The following is a 12,846-nucleotide window of genomic DNA, read 5'->3' on the forward strand; positions in this document are numbered from 1 at the left end:
TCGTTGAAATAATTAAGGGACAATCTCAGCAAATTCAGATGTTGCACTGCTTCACCCTATCAACGCGAAGGTGCCTATACTCGAGTATACAAGCAAAGAAAAAATAGCCCAAACCACGGCGCGCCTGCCCTTCGCCTGTGAAATACAGCCCTGCTAGCTGGTTTCCACTCGAACCGAAAGTACTTCTTTCTCGGCTAATGTAAATACAACGCATCATAAGAGCTAAAGGTCCGCCGTTACTGTAGGCATATTACGTTTGGCTGAGCAGCGATGTCAGAATCCCTGACCAAGTTTTCCAAGCCGTTCGAGTTTCCGACCCATAATCAGCGACACAAACGTGTGTCTGTATGGTAAAGTTAACTATCTGAAACCCTCGAGAAGTACTTGACGTGACAAAAATGAGTAACCGCAATTGGATATATGCAAATTTTCTTTGGGAGGGACAGCAGCGGCTGCGGGCGGAGCGGACATCTTTTCTTGGGTTGTAACCGCGTATAGGCATGAAGAGATCCCCCTTATGAAAAAATTTAATGTGTATTAATAGACAGACTAATGTCTTTAGACATAAGAATCATTACACTGTCTAATGCCAGTCTAATGCGCTTTCTAATGCACACCTAATGCGAGTCTAATAGTAATTGGCCACCGTTAGTCTATAGAGTCATGACGTTAGAGTTTCCGATGACCATTGTCTAGCGTTAGTCTATGGAGTCCTAATGCGTGAGTTTCTAATGGCCGTTGTCTAGTGAAACGCAATTGAACATATGCATTAGGTTGACATTAAACACCATATTGCAGACCTAGGCCTTATGCCAGCAACAGCATGTTTGCTGCACACAGGTCAATAAATATTTTTGTGGTTAACAATACAAAAGTGTGTATGCTTTAGACGATTGTCACATAAACGCCAGCAGACCATTTCGAGCAATGACTAGATCACCATTGTTCTTTACACGTAACAGTCTTTCAAAGCCAGTCAATAATCTTGCAGGTCTATGATACACGCATTTGTAAACGAGCGCTAAATTGTCAACCTATTTAGTTTCTATAGGACAATAAATGGGGCTAGTTAGTTAAATTTTGTATTTCCTACGAAAGAGCTCTTTTGCAATCACAAACAAACGAAATAAGACCAGGCGAAAGATTTCAGAAGAAAGCGCTTTTCTATTTAATTTCTGACTCAGCACTGACGATAGGGTCTCTTGTGCTGCACTGTCGTGGTGGTACAGTTGCTGTATTTGAAACCTGCAAGAGAGAGTGTTAATATTAGCTTGGCACTGAAGCATACAGCTTAGGGCAGCATGTGAACAGATGTTGCAATTTATGATTAATGCCTTTTTTTCAGAACAGTGGTATAATTTTTACCATTTTAACTGAATAATCCATCTGTATCAATGTCCAACTACATAGCCTTGGCTTCATGCTGCTTTGATCAAAAACATAAGAAAACAAACCACTATATATCACTTCAGAGGGCTGTGGTTTCGTAGATTGGCCAGCTATTATAGACAGACCAATTAGCTCTGTTAGCTTCTTTGATGTAACATTTCATAATAACGTCCTTTCGCTACTCAAATGGTACTCCATGCATGACTGCTGCATGCATCAGTGAGCCTATTCCACCTCCTTTGTTTTAAACAAAACTATCACAGAACAATTTGTAGCTCATGCTCAGCTTGTGCAAGGTGAATCTGAGGAATAGGAAAGTGGAATGTGGAGCTGAGTCTTGGTAAAACAGCTAAAGAAATGCTAAATTCTAGTGAAAAGAATCATGAAATGGTGTGTTCTGTAAGAACCTACAATATATTTTACCGATATGCATGCTGTAACAAGTTATGGGTCATTTCTACAAAAATTTTGAAAACAAGGCATTAGGGAAAGCGAGCCAAAGCATTTTTGTATTATTACCCCTGGTGACTTTTGCATATTATTCGATAGCTAAAAGTACATTCATTATGTACCTTGAAGAGGCGACAAAAGTTTTATGAAAATGGAAATATTTTTTCCCGGTTCCATGCTTTAAAGTACACATTTACAATGTTAGCTAGCAAATATTGCATAGTTATGAAATTGATCACTTGTCTTTTAGAAAAACAGAAGAATCCACATTGGAGTGCGTCGGTACTTGTTGAACATCTTGACAGGATAGCACAGCTACTCAAGGAAAGAGCACATAGCAGAGCTAAACTCAAAACTAACCTTTTTTAGAAATCACGCAGACGCTTAAAATATCATCTGAACCCAAGTGTTCGCACAGAGATAACATCATCTACAGTGCATGTGCAAACAGCAAAATGGAATAATCAAACGTACACCCAGGAGGAAAGAGGATCACGAGCTAAGACACCGACACAGAAAGAAGAGAGGAGCATTGTCCGTGTATTAGCTCGCGCTCCTGTTCCCTCCTGAGTATGTACCAAAATGCCCAGTTACAAGTATTGCTAAAATGTACACCCTTCCACAATAGTATGAATTCATTCGACAATTAAAGCTCCCTGTCAAACAAGGTTATTCAAGGCACCATCACACAGTGCATTACACTTCTCTTTCTGTGGTAGGCCTCAACCTATGTCGTGAACTGTGCGATATACACAGATTCCTGGTATCTTTATAGATTGTGGGGTGATAATGTTCCAAAAAATGTGATGAAACATATGAGTATCCGATGCCTTCTAATGAAGGCTATCTCCGATTCAGATTATCAAACTCTCAGGCTTATCGATCATCTGACAACAATGCTTTGTTAGAAGGAAATGGGTACTCCCATGTTGCACGACATTGCTTAAAACATGGTTGCACCACAACCTATAAAAACACCATAAACCTGTACATAGCAGTAAGGTCAGAACAGGGACTATTAAGGCCCACAACATAGAAAAATAGAGCAATGGAATACGCTATGAAAGTGTGGCCTACAGCTTTGCATGAAAGTCAATTTTCAATGTTGCATCACTTCATAACATAGCGGTAGAATATATGTTTCATTGCCTCCTTTTACTGTTTGTCAATGCCTGTAGATGACGTCATCTATGCAAGAACTTGTGGTTACACATAATACTGAAACGTTAATACTTATCGTAGAGACATGTGAAGGCAGGACGAGGAGGGACACACAAAGGTGCTAACTTTCAAGTAATTTATTTGGACTCAGATCATACATATTTATAATTTTAAGGAAAGAAAAACTCAGGCATGCGCAGGCACAGCTGCGTCCAGGAAAAATAGTTCTTTGTTTGTTAAATATAGTGACGGCACACTAACACAATCTTGGCAAAGATAATGAATAGTTGCTGATTCAATAATCAATCCAATGTACAGTATAGTATTATCACTGTGTGGCTAACCGGCAACTGCTGCCTCTTTTTGCATTGTTGCAGTGTTCCCTGAGCCTTCCTTTGAGACAATGGCCCATTTTCCCTAGATAATGCTTACCCCATAATAGGGGTATCTCATAAACGATGCCTTCTTTGCAAAGCATGTAACGTACGTGTCCTGCGATTCTTATTCCAGCCAAGCCTCCTTTGAGCAACTGCATGGGTTGGTGCTTTTGCATAGTTTAGTATGCTTATTTGAAACCGGGATCACAACGCTGATGTTTGTCTTAGCACCAACCATGTTTATGCTGTCGGATATCCTGTGCAGATGTGGCATAGCAGAAACATATTTCGGCGATCAAGATTCGGCGTTGTTTTGGCCTAGCAACTGTAAGGTGGTTTTCTGAGTAGGGCTTCTGCAACCGGTACAGAAAGGGGAGCAGGATATCCTGCTTGCATCCACAAGCAGGATATAATTAAGGCTCGTCCACAAGAAATGGGAACAGGACTTTTTAAGGCGTTATCGAGGCAGTGTCAGACAATGCACCTTTTTACCATTATTTAGTGGGAGGAACTAAAGGTAAGAATGGCTTGTTTCCCCTCAGTTCGTATGACTAGCACATGCAGTTTTTATGCATATTAAATCGTACATTCAGGAACCTGATAGTACAATACTCGCCCGATGCTCGAGGGTAAGCACCATTGGGTGTAAGTAATCACGTGCAAGTGTTACGATGTTAGTGGCTTCAGATTCGACAGAACCTTTGTGGTAATCTATAAAGAAAGAGGTAGTCATCCTCATATCTTAAAACCCCTGTGCTTGTATATTGCACTAAAAAATCCTGTTCCCATTTCTTTTGAATGAGCCTTAATTTCAAGAACTCACCGGATGCCAGCAGGATATCCTGCCCCTGTTTCTGTACCGGTTGCAGAAGCCCTACTCAGAAAACCACCTTGCATTTGCCAGGCAAAAAAAAAAAGACTAATCTTGATGGATGACGAATTTTTGCCACTATGCCATATTTGCACGGGATATCCGTCAACATAAAAACGATTGGTGCTTGGGTAAACATCAACATTGTGCTCATGGCCTCAAATCAGGATTCTAAGCTAAGCAAAAGCAGCAACCCAGATACTCACAAGGACGCCTGGCTGCATTAAGAATCACAGGACACATTACGTGCCCTGCAAAGAAGGCGCCGTTTACCAGGTACCCCTATCATGTGGTAAGCGTTATGTAGGGCAAATGAGGTAGTATCTCAAAAAAAAAAGGCTCAGGGAACGCTGAAACAACGTAAAGAAAGGCAGCGATGACTGGTCAGCTACACATTGGAGCACAACTTTGCTTTACACTTTGATGAGAGTTTCATTGTGCATAGGCACATTGACAAACTACTACAGTGATCATTGAACCAGCAACTATTAATAATGTTAGCTGAGATTGTGTTAGTGTGCCATCACTATCTTTAACAAAGAAAGAACAATTTTTCTTTCGTGCAGCTGTGCCTGTCCATGCCTGAGTTTTTGTTTTCTTTTTGTTCAATGCATAAGTAAGTGTGATCCACGTGCAAATAAGTAATTGTTGAAATTTAGCACCTGTGCATGTTTCTCCTTCTTGTGCCATCTTCACAGGTCTCTATGCTAAACCTAAGGATGTCTTACCATGAAGGCCAGATATCAACCCTTGATAACATTTTTTTTAAGTTTTCTCACTCTGCTCCAAACTACATGGCAAAAAAAATCACTAGAAATCCACTGATTTCTTGAACAGTGCAATACTTGTATTTTTATAGTTAGCGAACAGAGTTCCATAATTATGACACTGTCTTCTTTTTCATTTCTGTGATTTACACACAAAACTGACAAAATTTTAGGATTTTTCAAGATGCTACCTTCCTGCAACCAATGGGGAGCATGAAAACCTATATCAGCGCTACAAAACTTCTCGCATTGTCTATTGTGGCTTCAGATTTCATTTCTTTCTCAATGTTATTTTGCAATGGCCCTCGAAAATTCTGAAGGTAAAAGCTAGCATCGCAACAATACACATAACAACATGATTATAAGTAAGATTTCCCCACACAGTTTCATGGCAATCCAAACAAAACAGATGTTCGGTGGAAGATGGAGGACGCTTGAAGAGACAAAACGTCCTCAAAGAGGTTATGTCGCTGCAGCCAACTTTTCAACAAGTAGACTTGCCTTCGTCAAGACAGCAACGTCAAGAAGCACCAGTTGCTCCCTTCATGAAGACAACTTCAAGTGTCAAAACGTTGGCTCTGGCGTCATTCCATGTTCAAGGATTACAAACTAAATAATACAAAATATTCTATGCTTCATGTTCAACGGATACAAACTAAATAATATGCACTGCACTAAATTGCAGGAAGTAGGTTTCCCACACCTAAGCTAAGGGCCAGTACATGCTATATTTCAATATGTGCTACGTGTCAAAACTGTCCCATTGTAGTGATAAAAAGAGATTCCTACCACTCAATATGGCTTGTCTGGGCTTGCAGGAAGACCGCTCCTATCTTGCACTGCAATCTGTCCTCTGTGTCGGTGCCGTGAACAGCTGTCATCGCTGATCCATACATGACAGATACCACAAAAGATTATTTTCACACAAAACAAACCCTACCACACACAGCGAGTACCAAACATGTCTTCAGGCAAGTGTATATCGATACATTAAAAAAGTTGATCCTTGAAAGCAGGGATCAGGGCACAATCAGAACAGGTATTAGTGGACTAGCCACTTCTTGCAGACTATCGAAAGAGTGGCACTGCATGTCCAACATTCACACATGTACGTAATAAGCATGACCCAGAACATGCATATGGGTGATCCACATGACAAAAACATTTGCAAAGAGTGCGTGGTGCATGAGCGCATGGTGCAAGGTGGGAACAAGCCATACATATGTATTGCGTCAATTTAGGAAACACATTTTTGGTACTCTAAAGCGAATTCACATTTAGCGTGTCTTGTTCACTTGAGCTATCTGATTTTTTTTTGGTTATGTAAGCCCTTCACAAAACCAATAACGTTCTGCAACTTTCTGAGAACTTCTGGAAACATATGAATATATAAGAATTTAGATCTCTTTCTTTTAATTCATGACCTTACAAAGCTAAATAAATACTAAATCACTGAATACTACACCTTGGTTATGCATCCTCATACAATAAGAGGGCAATATCGGTACCATGCTGATGTAAAAAGGAAAGCGTGAAAATACAATGACTTAAACCAACCCACAATCAAGCAACATTCTCACAACATGAGCACAGTCTAAATTATTCGTGATGGAGAAGCTGGTGTGCTTCCAGCAGCAAAGAAAAAATATATAATGGCAGAAAAGAAGTTCACGCACTTTTCTCAAACACAAATACTGCACCAAAGAGTGGCATGAGTTAGCTTAACTTAATCGAATTTACATATTCTTCTACTAACATTATTTCATATAAACATGTGCTTCTTCAAATGAAGCACGCAGCTGTTGGAGTGTACACTTAGTACCAGTACATAACGTAATTCACTCAAATACATTTACTTCAAGTGAGCTCCCTTAAAACATTTATGATGCAGCTACGTTGAAATCCTAACCACGGAGCAATTACATGGATTTCCGACAAAAGGACTCGGGAACGCAACCACAAAAACATCCATCATCGCGTGTGCGTGACAGGGCCGTGTGTTTTTCTATCTACGTGCGCACTGTTGCGACACTTTTGCGCATTATTACCGAGTTTGGTCAACTCCTCTCGTATCACCACCGTGAAAACGCTAAAGGACGACCCGTATGTTTAAAGGCAGACACTTCTTCACGGCGACAAGGGATTGTATAAATACTCTCAAGCGATGATCTCGTGCAGTAAACATCCAAGGAATAACAGCGCAATGACACGAGGCTTGCATGATCGAAGGATAGGATCGCGCAGCCGTAACGCGCATCCTTCAAACATGCAATCAACGCAATCGGCGACCGGCTTTTACGGTGATGTAAATACAAGTGCGCTCAAAGCACCAAACATACCTGTCTATCGGGTCTCTCGTTCATTATCCTCGCTGTGCCAACACGCCGCCCGGGCTATCGGTTCCTGCACAACAGCACCACGCAATGAATAACCAAGTTACTTAGTTCAGCGACTTTCTTCAACTTACCGAAGTTTGGCACTGGCTTTGCATTCTTCACAGTCGCTCGTCAAAAGGCTCACGCTTGCGCTCCCGTACAACCGCGGTCGCCGCTTGTCACAACACTGGGAAGTGGATTGTCTTTGGAGGTACACTCGATATTGAATCACGCGATTAACGTGAGTAATCGATAAACGAAGCAAGAAAGCACTTATGAGCGCGGAGACAAAGCTGCGCGTCCGATGAGGCTGTTCTGAGTGGCGACGAACGACGATGCATCATCCCCCACTTGCGGGAGGACGTTCCGAAACGCGCAAAATATCCAGTCGACGAATGTCAAGTACGATAAGCACACAATAAACGCACACAATATCTATCAACACGGTAAATATGTCACTGCGGAGCACATGTGCTCGCGAGAAGCACCTGTAGTACAACGAGGCCTGTTGCAACTGCCGACTAACAGGCTCGACTAAAAAGAAAATGTAGGTGGCAGCAGTGTCGTGTTATCATACAGGAAATTTTTGTATTGCAAATTAAATGTATTTATGGCTTTGCACACAACTTTAGGTGTGCTTGCACTATTTGATCACTGGTTGTATTTAGTTTTCAAACTATACTTTTTGTTCTTGGCATATTAGAGAAAGTTTTGCTCACGCTCGAGGCGACGGTCATCACTGAGTCCCTGCAAGATACACGTAGGGTGGCTGGATTCTAACCACCCTAGTACAGATCTCAAAGGCAATGCTGTTGCGTACTACAAGCGCCGAACACAGATTTGTTTCAGGGTTGGAGGCTTTGCACGTGTGTAGATAGGTATGAATAGCGTGCATTCCTGCACAATAAAAGAGAAAGGGTGTATCTGACCAGGTGCCCATTCCTCTACTTTCTCTGCGTAACAGGAAACAGAAGCGTCAGCTGCGGGATGAAAGGCATGGGCGCCCCCCCCCCCCCACCCCCTGTACCCCGCTCGCCGGAACTTGCCGACGGGGAATGAAGAATGGGGTGGGGGGTGGGGGAGGCTACGTTGGTAGCCACTGCTCCCAGGCGTATTTTTGTTGAAAACGTGTAGCTGATGATACACTTCCAAATTCTGACTGCAACGATCCGACTGATTCATCTCTCATGCTTCCCTCAGTGTCCGCAGTTCTATTACAGTGCACTGCAGTTCTATTAATCCAACCCCCCATCCTCCGGGCTAATGGAAAACCTACACTTCTGTGTAACTGTTCGGGGTATCGCATCACCGCACGCGAGCAACACTATGAAAATTAGTTAATTAGTAAACGCTTCAATATATCCGGCGGATAAAACTTCAATATATATATATATTGAAGTTTTATCCGCCCAAGGCGGTCGAAATTAATCCGGAATGCCCTATTAGAGCGTGCCTCCACATCGTGCTTTTGGCACGGAATATCCCAGCATTATTATTATTATTATTATTATTATTATTATTATTATTATTATTATTATTATTATTATTATTATTATTATTAGTGTTTGAGGTGCTCAATGCTTATTAGTGCTCAATGTTATATCTCCTACTGAAACATGATTGAAATATTTATTGCAATACAAACTCTTTGGCGTTTGAGATTTCTCAAAGACAAAACGTGAATGTTGAGATCTGTAAGAAATTGAATTAGATTAAGGTGCATGTTAAAGAATCCCAAGTGGTCGAAATTTTCGGAGCCCTCCACTACGACGTGCCTCATAATCGTATCGCAGGGGCGTAGGCAGAAATTGTTTTTTTTTTTGGGGGGGGGGGGTGCACCTCCTTGATCTCAAGTGGGGGCCGGGCAGGCAGATGTGGTCGAATGTCATTTTGGGCTCTGTATGCCATGACAAAAAAACTTTCGAGGGGTGGGGAAGGGGAGGGGGAGGGTGGTTGGGGCACGGGCCCGATGTGCCATCCCCTGGCTACGCCACTGTCGTATCGTGGTTTTGGGATGTAAAATCCTTGCAATTGTTACGATTAGTACTAGAATATTTAATTTTTAGTGGTGATGAACGCTTAATATATATTTCTTAGCTGTAATGTGCTTTGGCATTAGGATACGCATTGGAAAATCTGCGTACTTCTGTCATTAGAAATTCTGGTGCATATTGTCATTTGAGTGTCTGATGCACACGTGATGCTAAAGGACATTAGGCTTTGCAGGTCTAATGTCAATCTAATGACACATTAGGTGTGCATTAGTTGCACATTAGACTCGCAAAGTTCATTTTCATAAGGGAAGTGTAATGTGTGTACGGGTCGTAGGGTGATTGTAATCTCATGCTGCAGGCGAAGTCGCTATCGGGAAGAGCCTGTCTGCTCAACAAGTAAACAATGCCATTTGATTTTAAATAAAGAAAGAAAATAACATTTCTTTATTCTCCCCGACGCGCGCTGAGGATACGGTAAATAAACCTATTCTAACACACATTATCATCTCAAAACAGGAAAGCTAATCTGGATTACTCTATCATCTTTATATTTATAGACGTAGATATGGTGGCGTGGAATGTTTGTGAACAGCCGTTGTTGACAACGGCACGAAGGGTTACGGCTTGTTAGATAATTGTGAATTATGCCGCTTAGCGGTGATGCGAGTGAACCCATCTCTGTTTACACTGGCCGCTCCCAGGTGATCAACGTGTGCCATGCACATGCCAGAGACACCATTTCCAAATTCTTCGCGGCTGTTACAGGGTAAACTGAATCCGGTTCATTTGAATCGTAATGCCCGTGCTCTACGTCATATTACAGCCCCCCGAAGCGTGTTAGTATACACTGCCTTACATTGTAGGCCGCCCTCACACCTTATGGCCGTCTGCAAGGATGGCTTCTAATATTATCCCTTTATAAAGAATCCGCATCAACAGCTCTGAAAAGTATTGCGGATTCACGAAGCATACAAATTGCGTTAATGAAACCGCAACATGTGTACTGGTTTGTATTTATATGGACTGAGTAAAATACATGCGGACTTTTGAGCTAATATGCTATACATGTGTTGTCATAGGTTAGGTGACGGGGTGTTCAGTTAGCTTAACCTCGTCTAAGTATTTGATGAACGAACAAAAACGGATCCCGCTATGTTAGTGGCATTACTTTACTGAATTCTGCAACTGCATGGTTAAATATCGAATAGTCGTTTGTAAAACGGCTGATTTATGCCTACCTTAGGAAGTATATTTCTGAATTGCAACTTTGAAACAGCGAAATGGCCAACTTTGTGAGAGAAGAGGTTTACTTAAACAACTTGTAAGAGTGAAATAGTTGTGGAGATCGAATACTGAAGTGATTAGGACAGAGGTCCGATTATAGTCTCTGTAGGCCTGATTACCATTTCTTGATATACAAGTTTTACCTAGCCTTCCGAAAGTTGGAGAACATTCCTATTATTTGAATCTATAACCAGGTCTAGGCACTCAGTTCCAGCATGATACACTGACATTTAAATCTACTGTGCTAAATAATTAAGAGAAAACGATACATTCCCACCCACGACCGATTCCATCAACTATTTAGTGGCCCTGCAAACGTCCCAACTACTTGGCCACGAATTGTCGAACTAAAGCTTAGGGCTCATTGGCAGCACTTATGGAATAAGGAAAAGCAAAATAAATTACATCTTATAAAACCGCACCTTGGTAATTGGCCGCCGATATCCAAGACACGTCGTACACAAGTAACACTCTGCAGACTCCGAATAGCACACACATAGTACACATACATACCTTTTGTCCGGAGGCGACCAACCGTTGTGTGACCACTGTGGCGACCCCCTCATTATACTCCACATCCTACTGCAATGCAGGGAACTAGACGCTCTCAGGAAAAAGCATTTCTCATCAATATACCTTCAGTTTCCACTCCATCCCCCCCCCCCCCCCGTTATGTTCATTGGCAAAGAACCTCTCTTTAAGTATCAGTCCCTCTGTGAATATCTAAAGGATGTAAATTTTAATGTTATTTTTCCAGGCGCTCCGTAGCGTGGTCTCATCATTGAGGCTGCTGCTGTGGTAATTCTTTCAAAGCAAGCACCTGCCTCCCGGCCTTTGGGCTCAAAGGCCTTGAGGAGGCATTCGTGCTGTTTTCCCGCCTCTGACTTGTAAATACCATACTCACTCGTCATTCATCCCACACCCATAGATCACATCACTTGTCACTGCCATAATTTTATACCCTATACACCCCTTTTATGCTTCTTTATAGCGCGTGATTTTAGGCCTCTATACAGCCATAATACACCCTGTCATCGAAATCATTGGTCATTGCCAACACCACACAGAAGACATGGCGCTCTTTGGCCACCCATGGCCCTTGCGCCACAAAACCCCACCAATCAATCAATCAATCAATCAATCAATCAATCAATCAATCAATCAATCAATCAATCAATCAATCAATCAATCAATCAATCAATCAATCAATCAATCAATCAATCAATCAATCAATCAATTGTCGACATCACATGTTGGCATAGCCAGTACTACGTATTTCTGTCTGTATTTTATTAGATTTATTTACATTCTTAGAGCATAAAAGCACAGAGGCAGACGGTGCAAGCATTTGTGTCCTTCCTGTTCATATCTGCAGTTTTCGACCGTAAATATAAATTCATACGCCAGCAAGACTGAGCATCCACGCTTATTAAATGCTTGTGTGAATGACTGTCATCATAAAAGAAGGTAAGGCGTGGAGACACGCCTTGTGTCGGTGTTTTCACGCCTTAGCCTTTTTATGATGCATCCTTACCAACCAGCTCAACTTTGTGTCGCTCTAAACGACTGGTAGTTGTGCTTCGAGCGTCTTCTGAGAACAATGCACGCCATCTGCATCTCCGAGCGATGGAAAAGGCTAATTGTGCATAACCATGCTGTTATACCATGCATGCAGGAATACAGCGGAACATTCTGTGGTTGATGTGAACGAGGTTGAACAAGTATTTATGTAAACGTCATGGCCGATGTTAAACTGGCCCACATATAGGGGAGCATGAAATACTGAGAAATGGCATGCTTTAGAGTGCATTGCACAAGCCTGGGGCATGTGAGTGCGACTTCTTCAACGGGGAAAGAAGAAAACGAACACGGACCAGGATGTTCACTAATTTTCAAGTAGAAATCTCTAATGCACGTAAGAAATATTACGTAGATGTAATAAAACTAAGCAAAGGAAGTGCTATGCTGGATGAAATATTCATGAGGCGTAATTATTAGCATCGTAATTTAGGTGCACGTTAAAGAACCCTAGGTATTATTATTATTATTATTATTATTATTATTATTATTATTATTATTATTATTATTATTATTATTATTATTATTATTATTATTATTATTATTATATCATCCTTGCACACACTCGCTAAATATTTGTTGGGATTTCTAGAATCTACT

General features: G+C 41.5%; 1 long non-coding RNA gene across 1 annotated transcript; it reads right to left on the reverse strand.

Moving 5' to 3' along the window:
- Window positions 1-1,144: 1,144 nt before the first annotated feature.
- Window positions 1,145-7,875, reverse strand: LOC119377218 (uncharacterized). Its single transcript, XR_005180780.2, has 4 exons — window positions 7,483-7,875; window positions 7,355-7,418; window positions 5,805-5,898; window positions 1,145-1,245 (listed from the first exon to the last, which is right to left on the reverse strand). It is a non-coding gene; the product is annotated as an uncharacterized LOC119377218 (long non-coding RNA).
- Between the last annotated feature and the right edge of the window lie 4,971 nt (window positions 7,876-12,846).

Source organism: Rhipicephalus sanguineus, unplaced genomic scaffold (assembly GCF_013339695.2).
Source record: "Rhipicephalus sanguineus isolate Rsan-2018 unplaced genomic scaffold, BIME_Rsan_1.4 Seq408, whole genome shotgun sequence".
Lineage (NCBI taxonomy): Eukaryota > Metazoa > Arthropoda > Arachnida > Ixodida > Ixodidae > Rhipicephalus > Rhipicephalus sanguineus.